Source organism: Ambystoma mexicanum, chromosome 2q (assembly GCF_040938575.1).
Source record: "Ambystoma mexicanum isolate Mex_15411 chromosome 2q, UKY_AmexF1_1, whole genome shotgun sequence".
In the NCBI taxonomy this organism is placed as follows: domain Eukaryota; kingdom Metazoa; phylum Chordata; class Amphibia; order Caudata; family Ambystomatidae; genus Ambystoma; species Ambystoma mexicanum.
Window position 1 is genome coordinate 1,321,824,716 of NC_090924.1, and position 12,429 is coordinate 1,321,837,144.

The window sequence follows — 12,429 nt, forward strand, 5'->3', positions numbered from 1 at the left end:
ACAAAGCCTGCCTTAGAGTCACATAAATGACCTGCCCCTGTAAAAAGCAATAGGATCTGTACCCAAGTCTGTAGGCGGTAGGACTGCTTAAAAGGCAGTAGCCTACTGCCTAAATCAGTAGGGTTGGCAAGTATGGAAAACCCTGCTGCATCTCTCAGGCCACACTTTTAATTTCAATGTCCCCACATCTTTTCAAGTTTTATTAGCAATTTGGGATTCTCGGGCAGCAATAGATACCTCTTAGAGCCCCTGCCCAGATATTGCTCATCCTATTTAAAGCGCCCACTCCTTCACAAATGTTGGTTAAAAGGACCAACTCCGGCTGCTGCACACTCACGTGTAAAGCTATCAAAAAGTGTTCGATTTTTGTAGCAGGGCCCGCTTTATAGATTTGTCTCCCCTCCCCCCTCTTCCCCGCATGCTACTACAACTTGGGAAAAGACCGAAAACGTAATGGGTGCTCTCATTTTGCAGAGGCAAGAGGGAGCAGTGTCATAGGAAGTGAAATCACCGGAAACGGCATCACAGGAAGTGACGTCATACCAAACGCTGCTTTTTTTAGTAAGCGATATTTTAAAGGTTGTCCCTTTGCGGAAAGTAGTGTTCAGTTTCCAAAGTGGTCACATAGCAAACCTTCCACTCCTGCTTTAACCCCCATTAAGGAACCGCGAGACTCAAACTCGTATCTGCTGCTGCCAAGCGGGACAATGAAATGCACAGTACTACACACTACCTAAATCCATCCAATTAACTGACTATACTATAATACTTGGCAAGCTAAAAAGACAGACAGAGACAAAAGAGAGGGGGCGGCTGACCGAAAGATATAGGAGTCCATTATGTAATGATGTTCCTGGGTGAAATACACAGCCAACCTAATGTGATGGGCAAGACTGTATATTCCAGTAGTCAAAGCCGCCTCCATTTCTATAGCTATTGAAATGTACATATAAATGCAGATTGCGGCGGCGGCGGCGCGCGGCTCTCGGGGTCTCTGCGTGCCCCTCTCCCAGCTAAGGAGATGCAGGCTTCCTGCAGCAGATGTGGAATACCAGCTGTCTGCATTATTTCCTCTCCATCAGAGGTGAGAAGACAGCGCAGGCTCCGTCTCCTAATGCGCTGTGTATTGAGATGGGGCCCTCATTATTACCGAATGCACTTCGAGGCCCCAGGCAGCCGATGTGATAATTACAACACGAGAACCAGGCCTCCCTTTTTTTTTTTTTTTTTTTTTTTTAGAACCTTGGAGAAGGAAATAGTTTTCCCACAATGCCTCCTGACTCCTCAAGCATTGGATTTCAGACATATGTGAAAGTTCTCTTCAGGGGCAACCTACGCTATTTCTTCAGTGCTGTGGAACAATTTGGAATGGGCTATGAGATATCGTGTCCTCTAGTGTACGGCATATTGTCTCGGGAGGATAGCTCAGGTGCAACGTGCTCGCCTTGGAAACAAGATGACACAGAGCAACACAGGTTCTATTCCCACGACCGCGCTTATAAATAACCTATCATATCATAAGCATGCTGCCATCCACACAGGAGTTCAGTGGTCAAATAGAGGAAGACGGTTGAATTCCTTTAAGAGGTCACAGGAGCCGAAAAGACTTCCAGTAGGATAGGTGGTCTTTTATTGCTTATAAGACAGGGTGAGACGCCATCCCTTTAAAACTCAACCTCTTGATTGCTCTGAAGCAATAGAGCTTCCACTTGTTGACACGTGGAATAAATGAAAAATGTGACGACTTGCACCTGTTGTAAGTGCGACTTTTCACACTATCTGGTGTCACTGGCAGCATCCATTATGACATCACAGCTCATCTGTAATGGAGCCCCTCTTCCATTTCAGTGGCAATGAACCAGGAAGCAGCGCGGCCCGAATGATAGGACCCCCTGAGGTAATCAGTGTTGGATTTTGGAGGGGTGTGGAGGGACTGGATTGGGGGAGGGAGGCAGGGCTGGAGGGCAAACGGCTGCAGCGACCACTCGGGTTGCTCCGAATCTGGGCTTGCATCGGTAAATCCAGCCTGGGTTTGGAGTGACCTGATTGGCTGCCACACCCACCGAGGGTGCTAATTTACAGTTGGGTGGCACTTTACTACTTATAGTATTGCTGGGGTATTTTCAAAGAAAGAACACAATCTGCACACATACAACTTTTAATCTATACTATAAAATCCGTTGAATTATGTTTTTTTATGAACAGACGCTGGTTTAAAAAAAACAAAACAAAACAGAACTGTGGGGCATACTGTACCTGAGAGGTGCTTTTTAGTCAATTTCTGCCTTTTAACAATTTTAAGGAATATATTAATTTTTTTAACGCTTTTTCGAAAATTTTGAAAAGGGACTTAAAAGTGTTGTTTCCTGTCTCAGGTGTGTTTGGTTCGCGTTTATTTCCCATCATTGTTCAAGCGGATATTTTAGTTTTAGGATTGAGGGTGTGGCCACTGGATAAGGCTCAGGGCCGCTCTGCTCTGGGTGCAAAACCTGTTGAAGCGCCTGTCTGTTCTGGGAAGGATTTCCAATGAAGGAGATACGTGGGAGCCACCCAGGATTGATTAAACAAGTCCGGCTAAGGTTTCTTAAAAGGAAACACTTGCTTTTCCTCACTGCACACAACACATCTCTGCTGTAGCAGCTGCAGGGGTCCTCTGCCTTAAACAAGCACTTTGTTACAAGGCTGGGCGCATGTAGGCGCCTGGTCAGAACAGATTCTTATTACAAGTGAGTTGTGACGACGCAAAGGGTTTAGAGGGAGAATATTACAGGCAGACGTCGGTAGGCCTGTAATTCACGCCTTATTCACATTAGCACCCTGGTGTGGGGAGCCAGCCAATCAGTTGGTTAGGAACGCAGGCTTGAACCGGCGGTGAAACCCCGCGTTCCATGCCGCCTGACGGCCAGCTCCCCTGCCACCATCTTCCCCCCACCCTCCATCCCCTTAATATTATTATTTTTTATTCCCCTCGCCCCACTCACCTTATTTCGGTTGCAGCGGCACTCGCCGCACCTTCCGCTCTGCTCATGACAGCTGTTATCGAAAGAGAAGGGGGGCTCTGTAGAGGGGCTTTCTATGGCAGCCATCTTAAAACAGTATTTTCAGTCATTGAAACAGGCGCGTGAGGCGTCCCGTTCGATGACTGAAAATACTTTATTTTAGCACCCCGGGCTACCGCTTTGGTAGCCAAGGCTTCTAATGGCCTTAAGCCCCCGTTCCAATGGCTGGAACAGGGGGTAAAGATCCGGAGCCCTTGTTAGTTGGGCTGCCGGGCCGTTACCCACGTTCCACCACATTACAACACTCTTTCACAGGACTCATTTTCACCACAGCACTGATGTACAAAATGTATTTAAAGTGAATATTGTAGCAATAAACCCCAAGACGGCGGGCCAATACTGCCCCAGGTAAAGCCCCTGGGTGCATTACCGTGGGTGGTATTGGCCCGCTGTTGAGGGGCTTATTGCCGTTAGACCGGGGTACTAATAGCATTTCTTGCTGCTCCAAAAAACGGAAAAAAAAGTAAAATAAAATGGCCGCCGGGAAAGGGAAAACGTAGTTTGTTTTCCCTTTCCATGGCGGCTATCGGAAGCAGATGCGCTGGGAACAGAAGTGTTCCCAGCGCGTTCGCTCCCGAGAAAAGAAGAAAAAAGAAGGTAAGTGAGGTAGGGAGGGTGGAGAGGGGATAGTTTGCAGGGGAGGGGGGAGGAGGAAAAAAAACCATACCTGAGCCCCCGCCGGCAACAAATGCAGGCACGTACGTGCGTCCACGGTATCACACCATGGTATGGCTCAGAAACGAGCCAATCACGTTACGTGTATCCCGTGGATGCAACTACGCCGGGAACTAATGTATTCTATGACCTGTGCACCAGCTAAGAAAGACACAGAGCCAAGAAAGAAGGGCTCAGAACACTGAAAAATCCCAAGGAATGTGAGTGACCATTGGAGCCACTTAAGATGGATTACTAAGTTTGTGTGAAGTTGCAGGACTTTGAAAACGTCTAGAAATTGCAACGTTTTTCACAGGTACCAACAAATAACCACAAATTCTATTATTAGCTGGGTTACAAATGTTCTTTGGGTTCTGTGTTTGTTTTTTTGCCCTCCTCAAACAGGTTTAAATAATACATTCCAATAATGTATACCAGCTAACCACAGACGTGGGAACAGAGAAATATTACTGCAAAGCTGTGTTTGCCGAATTGATTTATTGAAAACCAATTACTTCCAGGTCAAAAGGATGCTAGAGATGAGCATGCCATGTACTGCAGGCAGCAAGCAGAATAGACAGTCTAACACTTCCACTTCATGTTTTTCTCTCATGACTGCCCTGGTGTCATGAATGACTACATCCTCGAGACTGAAGGAATCTGGATGCAGCATTTGGTCTGCTATACGATCATTAACTTTTTTCATTGTAATGCAAGAATACTTGCTAAGTGCATTGATTAGAATTAGTTAACTATTGGCAAACTTTATTTTTCCTTTTTTGTATGCTGTTTGTTGGAGAGATAGATAGTGGCAGTGGAGGAGGTTGAGGTCTCTAACATTTGATCTTCTCTTGTCTTTTCAAGGCATGATATGCTTGTGGTGCACAGTGTACAAGACACGCTGAATAAAAGAGGAGGCAGAAGGATGGCGGCATTGGCAGGCAGGACCCAGGCCCCAGGTTGCAGAAACAGGGGAGAGGAGCAGAAAGTGCATTGACCGGAGCTTCTGCTAAGACTGGAGGCCATTTTGTTTGTCGAGGCATTTTCTTTGCTCAGTGTGCTGGCAGGACTGGCCTCAGCTAAGCACTTTGTTTTCCATTTGGGATGGTTGGGGAGGCATGGGGGGACTTGAAAATAAAGTACAACATCATTTAAAACCTAGCTGTACCCAGCATATCATATGCCAAACTACTGCAAAACTCCCCTCTCGATTTCTCTCTGTTTCTAGTTCTTTCTAATTATATAAACTGTACATTGTAAACTGGCTCTTATTTTACAATTTGTATAGTCCCTTTCTAAAGATCACTACCACTATTTATTGTAGTAAAATATATGGGATAAAGTACCCCCTTTCATATATTATAAGGATATTGAAAGTCACTGAGGAGTTTTGTGACCAAATAGAGGAACAAGGCTAAAGGGCGAGTTCCATTATAAGGCCATGGAACTCCGAGGTGACTTGAACATATCCTTTTTTCGTGCAGCAGGGGGTATTTATAATACATGTCCCCACATGGCGATCTCATTTACTACCGGACCTCTTGCTTAATCTAATGTAAGAGATCTTCCATTTGCCCTTCAATATAATTAATGTAAAATATGTTTGCTAACATGCAGCATGTAACATGTTGATGAAAAATAGTTTGAGCAGCTTAATACAATTCATCTAAAAAACGTTTTGATTTTGTGGTTTAAAATAAGTAAAAACATGCTGATAAATGTTCGAATGTGTTAACACCAGAAGTGCACAAATTAAACAATCCACAGTTCACTGTTCCTTATCAATTAATTACTGTCTGTAAAAAGTGTCACTGAAAACTCTTTTACAAGTGAAAAGCTTGCCACGGCTTTAAGTGCTGCAGTGACAGCTGTAATTCTGCTCTGTGCTGGTTCAAGCATCAGGCATTATGACGTCACAACTGAAGCATAATAACCGATTACAGAGCAGTCGTGGTTTCATTTTCTTATTACGAGTCAGGTGTGATGTCATAACTAGCCTGCAATAATAACATTATGACCAGGCTTTATAGGGATATTGTAGGCTGCCACGTAATTTAAGAATCTTACACTTGGCTTACTGAGCAAAGCAGATTATCAAAACCTGTAATCTATACATTATTTCCTTAGAGCATGTTATAATTCCAAGATGGACAATCTAGCACACTCTGACAGACCTATTATGAAATAGCCATATTAAGAGGCAAAGGGGACATGTCACCAATGAGGGTTGCTGGCTGCTTTGCATGAAATCAAAGAACAATTTGAGAACAGAAGAATTATATTTTGTATTTCATTCATCTTGATTATTTTATTTAACCAATATTCATTTGATTTGTATTAGAACTGCTTTTTTCATGTATTATTACACTTCCTTTATAACAATGATTATTTCTGATCAATTTTAATTTGATATCTTATTTATAATGTATTTTTCTTCAATTATTACAATTAATGCATTTATCTCTATATTTCTCGTTCATGTTATCTTTTTTTAATAACATTTGTAGTTGCTTTAATTATCTTTTTTGTACTAGTATCGATTTTTACTTTTGATTAATATTAATTTTGTGTTGTATTAATATTTTATTTTGCATTCATTGCTTTTTTATTTTAACAATTGCAAATTTTGCCCTAGAGTCGATGAAATACAATGAATCACCATGAAGGATGGCAGATCGAAATGGAAAAAGATAATGGGATGTTAAATATCTTAGGCCGGTGAGATAGCTCAGCAGGTTGAGCACTCGCTGCTGCGACCTGAGCGTGATCTGCAGGTTGCAGGTTCGAACTCAGCCTTTCATCCTTCCGAGGTTGATAAATGAGTACCAATTTCGGTTGGGTGATATTGTATGTAAATATGTGCTCTGTAAAGCGATTTGGATAAAAGAGCTATATAAAGAACACATCATTACATTATCATTAAATCAAAAGTGAGAAAGAAGAAACAAATCCTCAAAGTGCACCAGTTTTGGGACATTTAACATAATGCATATGCTCACAAAATTGGTGTAATCAGGTATTTGGCCATTTTGGCTTTCATCCAACCATTGCTTCAGCCAGGTCCAGTAGCTCAGTCACATTTACATTCATGCATAATACATTCATACATAAATGTACAACATGAAGATATATTCCTCAAAAAAATGCAGTTTTCTTCTCCAACAATGGCTAAATTAAGTGAATGGTATATCATGTTATTTGTTATTTGATGTTTGTATAGCAGCTACTGACATTGTTATGGCCTCAAAGCGCTGTGGGGTGCAAGGCTCTTTGGAAGACTGTATTCTGTGCAAACATGAAAATAAAAGAGTATCTACATTGCATGCGAACAATAATTAGAATTTCAGTGACTTTTCAAGTACTAGCAGAGATGACTAGTTTAAAGACATTATGCCAAGCTGTGTGTTCAGGCACAGAGAGAGCATCTATGTTAGTGACTACATGATAACTGGACCACATGTTTTGTGGGACTCAGCTGTATTCTATAGGTTGCGGCGCAAAAGGGGAATGTGTGCTCTTGCATCTGTTCCTTGCACTTAAGTCTTTTGAAAAACAAGTACTAACAAAGGCCAATTTATTATGAATTATATGGGTATTATGTAATGTAATGTATGTGATCTTGTATAGTACCCATCTGCCACTCTTGGGGGCCTCATTGCGCTTGGCTCTATAAGAAAAATTGGAGGGGTTCAGTAGTAAGGAAGTGGGAAAGGCAGATGCAAAAGCGGTGCCAGCCTGCTGTCTATGGATTTGGTGGTTACATTTGGGAGTATGTTATCCATTGGAAAGTGCCCAGATTTGATAGACTACAGCACTTCGGATCTGGTTCGTCACTGATGTGGGAGAGGGTGACAGGTCTCAAGGAGAGGTTAGTCGTGGCTCGGTCAGTTAGTGTTGATGTGCTTACAGCTAACAGAGATGGACGAGGACAGAAAATAGACTTGGGCAACAATGAAAAGTGTCCCACATTTGAAAATCATTTTTTATTACTCTTTCCTGTAAACTAATTGATTAGTAAGCATAGGGCTACTTTTGGTATCATTTATAGCAAATAGTTATTTTAATGCAAATTTGGTGAATAACATTTTTTGTATTTATTTATTTACAATATATACAGAAAAACAACAAGTCAACAAAGTAGAGCTACAAAAGAGAATACCAATAAAACAAAAAATTAAAAGAAATCATTAAACACATTCCAGATCTTCTCATACAAAGACAATTTACATTTCAACTTGTAAAGCAGTTTTTCTGTCCTTGAGAGATTGTGCATCTCTTGAATCCATTCCTCAAAGAAAGGAGAGACCCGACCTTTCCATCCTCTGAGAATCAATCTTTCGGCCACAATGAACGCCCTAAAAATCCATTTCTTAAGGGCGGAGCTGACGTCAGCCAACCCAGAATCATCACCAAGGATTACCGTCCTAAAATCCAGGACAGAACCTCCACCAGAAACCCTGTCACACACACCACAGACTTCATTCCAAAAATCTCTGACACGCACACAACTCCATAGCATGTGTTCCAGCGACCCAACTTCCTGGACGCATCCCCAACAGTCATCTTTATCAATCATGCCACTCTTATGAAGGGTTTCAGGACACCAATAAACTCGATTCAGAATATTAATTTGTCGAGACCTCTCACCCAGATTCAGTGAAAACAAGGAGACATTACCACACATATTCTGGCAGTCGTTAACATCTATCTCCGACCCAATTCTCTCACTCCAAACTCTCCGCAAATTCTCATTACTCTGATAATGTGACACAATTAGCCTGTACAGCCTACTGGCTAGACCACCTTCCTTCCCATTCGGATCAGCCAGAAAAATACCTACATCCAAAGAGTCAGACCAGTCCACTTCACCCACTGACCTCTTCAGGCGTCTGTAAGCAGAGTCAGACAAGCCATCAAAATTCCATCTCTCTCCCAGCTCAGCAGCAGTCAACCACCGATTATCATTCCCTAAGTCAGAGACCCATTTGATATCCATCAAAAACCAATCAGGCCAAAAAACTGTCCTCGAGTTATCCCTAATCCTAGGATTCAGCCAAATAGAGGCACACCTGCACTTAAATGCATCCCGGCCTAGTAACGACCAAATAGCAGTCCATGAGTTGCGCAAAAAGGATGTCACCAACACGCCACCACCAGGAATCCTAGTATTAGTGGTCAACAAGGATGCAGGCATTCGACTCCGCCACCGCCCAGCTGTCATCGCCTTTCAAAAATGGAACAAAAGAATGAGCAGAAAAGGCCAAATGGTAGGCCCGAAAATTCGGGACACCCAAGCCGCCCAAATGGACCGGAAGCTGTAACTTCCAAAGACTCAGCCGCGGCGGTTTTCGGTCCCACAAAAATTCCTGTACTAGACAGTCTAGATCTCTCCAATAACCACTCTTAATTTTCAAAGGAAGCATACTAGAGACAAAGTTAATTCTGGGCGTTAAATTCATTTTCAGGGTATTGACTTTACCCCACAGGGAAAGATTAAGCAGTGACCACCTTTCCAAATCCATTTTGCAATCCCGAATGACCGCACCCATGTTCTCATCAACCATCAGGGAGACAGGATGCGTCAACCATACCCCCAAATATCGCATGCGCACATCACACCAGGTAAACCCTAGCCCCGTAATCAGAGTCTTATCACACCCATTGGACTTCAAGCGGTTAATCTTGTATCCAGAGCAAACGTGAAAATCCGACAAAATCCTCATCAGAAAAGGCAGTGACTCGTCCAAATTCTGCAGCACCAATAAGATATCATCTGCATAAAGCCAAGCCTTTTGCATGACACCCCAACAATTAACACCTTGCAAATCCGGGTCATTTTTAATACGTATCGCTAGAGGCTCTATCGCAAGAATGAATAACAGAGGAGAAAAAGTACAACCTTGGCGCGTACCTCGATTCAAACAAAAAGGCTCTGATATCACCCCATTAGTCTTAACATCTTCAGTAGGATTGGCATATAAAAGAGCAAACCAAGAAACAAAATCATCACCTAGATTCATCCTCCTGAGAACCGAAAACAAGAAATCCCAACTGACCCTATCGAAAGCTTTCTCCGCATCAAGCAATAGGACCGCAGCATCGCAGCCCGCTCTATCCGCCATTTCCATAGTAAGCAACAACCTCCTGATATTACTAGACATACGTCGATTTTTCATGAATCCTGATTGTTCTTCATCAATCAAGGAGGCCTTGAACTGTTTTAGACGCATGGCAAGAACCTTTGCAAGAATCTTATTATCGGTATTGATAAGGCTTATTGGACGATAACTAGCAGGGTCATTACAATCCTTACATTTTTTCAAAAAGACCGAAATAGATGCATGACTAGTACTGTTAGGCAAGTTCCCATCCAGTTTACTAGAAATAAACATATCTCTCAAGAGCTCTAAGGCCGAGTTCGGGAGGATCCTATAAAACTCACAAGGGAGGCCATCAGGACCCGGGATTTACCCACATTCAGCCCCGAAAGCACACTTTTGATCTCATCAACCATTATCATACCACCAAGAAGATCACGTTTGGCATCCCAAATCCTAGGCAAATTCAAATTCCCAAAGAAGTCATCGCCTCTACCTGTTATAGCAGCCTCAATACCATATAGATTCTCATAGAAGTCACGAAAAATTGAATTCATTTTCTTGGGATCAAATGTAATTCTACCCTCCCGATCAGCCAAAGAAGCAATAGCTGACTCTGAAATCCATTTCTTCAACCGGTAAGCCAACCATCTGTCACATCGCTCACCCTTTTCGAAATAAGTGCATTTAGAGAAGAACAGACCACGCTCCGCCCTTTGCGACAAAAAGTCTTCCATTTATTTTTTAAGCTTTTTCAAAGTTGACAATTTCGCAGTGTTAGACGGATCAAGCATCAGATCCCGAGAGATCTCACCAATACTTCAATCTAGATCATGCCTCCTACTCTCTTCCTTTTTCCGTTTACCGCTAGACAGCCCCAAACAAACACCACGCATACAGCATTTAAAGGCTTCCCACGTGTTCGCCACACTAATATCTTCTGAACGATTCTCCATAACAAAATAGTTTGCTTCGAAACAATCCGATCTAGAATATCATCATCCAACAAGATAGAGGTGTTTAGCTTCCACGAGAAACTTCTTTTACACTGAAATTTAAGTCTGAAATGCATCTCAACAGGGGCATGATCACTCATCAAAATATCACCAATATCACTAGAGACAACACTTTCCGACATATTCCCACCTGTAAAAATCATGTCCAGTCTAGAATAAACACCATGTGAATCAGAATAGAAACTGTATTGGCGTTTGTCCAGATTCCACAGGCGCCACGTATCTTTCAGATTGTGCTCCACCAGAAGTGATTGAAGCGCCCGGTGATGATGATCACAACGCAGTACTCTCCGGACCTGACTTCTGTCTAGTTCAGGTTCAACCACAGTATTGAAGTCCCCCCCAAGGAGAATATTGGAATTATTCAAATCTAAGAGGGTCTGGGCAACCATCCTAAAAAAGGAACCATCGTCCACAGTAGGAGCATACACATTGCACAGCGTTAATAACTCCCCTTGAATCTCAACCAACAAGGCAATCATTCTACCATCCTTATCTGCACATTCTCGCAAAATGTTCACAGGCAATTTCTTCCAAAACAAAATAACCACTCCCCTTGACCTTGCTAAAAAGGAAGAGCCATAAGCAGAACCAACCCACTCCTTTTCCAACTTGGGAATTTCATCCGCCAAAATATGAGTCTCCTGTAAAAAACAGATGTCAGCATGCATATCCCGTAACATTTGAAATACCTTCTTTTTCTTTAACAAATTATTGACCCCGTTCACATTCCAGGAGACTACACACAGATCATTAACTGTCCCACCTGTGTAAGAAGTTGCCATCATAATTTGAAGATCTGGATCATTAAAAAAGTAAACACACTTGAAAAAGGACATACACATGAAAATGATCTAAAAACAAAAAACAAAAAACCAATAGAACAGATAAGACTGCAAAGTCTATTCAGCCAAAAAAACAATTGAAAACACATTTAGAACCATTCCCAGGACCCCCCCCCAAGGTACAAAAAAATATATTAACACATTGAAGCAAAACTATCCAAGTAAAGAAATCAGAAAAGTATATAATGAAAACCCCAAAATCCACAAAGTCTACCCCTAAAGCCACCATCCCGCAAAAAGGAGTCTGTAACCATGCATAACAACACGCAATAGTGTGAAATAAGCAAACAGTACATATATCACAATATCAAAAATCCCAAAAAAAAGCGATAAAAAAAAATTAAAAAAAATAAAACAAAACTCTCTCAACTCTATCTCGAGGAACAGGTTTATTTTTTTTGTTTTTTTTGGGGTGAATAACATTGGTTAGAAGTACACATTTCCCAGTGCATTAAATCAACAAAGTGGCCCACATTGTCCCAGAAAAGTAGCCCATGCATGCCAGATGGGACAGCCCTTCGGTAATTGTCCTATTGCTCATAGGCTAGTCCAAGCATGATGGATATGCCTGTGGTGGCCGTCTGTGGGTGGTTTGTGTGTGTAGTGTAAGGTGCTAGATCTTAGAGGGGAGTCAGTGAGTCAGGGGAAGGCTGGAGTAGGCCTTACATGGTAAGCAACCTACAACCCTGCACTCTTATCTCTCTCTCTGTTTCTCTTCCCGATGAGGTAAAGTGGTGGTGTGGAAACTCAGACATTA

The 12,429-nt window shown here is 42.3% G+C and overlaps 1 long non-coding RNA gene across 1 annotated transcript in view; it reads left to right on the plus strand.

The window, feature by feature from the left end:
- Nucleotides 1–7,067, plus strand: part of LOC138570139 (uncharacterized) — a 262,140-nt gene extending 255,073 nt beyond the window's left edge. The window contains exon 4 of the long non-coding RNA XR_011303408.1: nt 4,578–7,067. This is a non-coding gene — a long non-coding RNA (uncharacterized lncRNA). The remainder of the gene's footprint in view (nt 1–4,577) is intronic.
- The last annotated feature ends 5,362 nt before the right edge of the window (nt 7,068–12,429 follow it).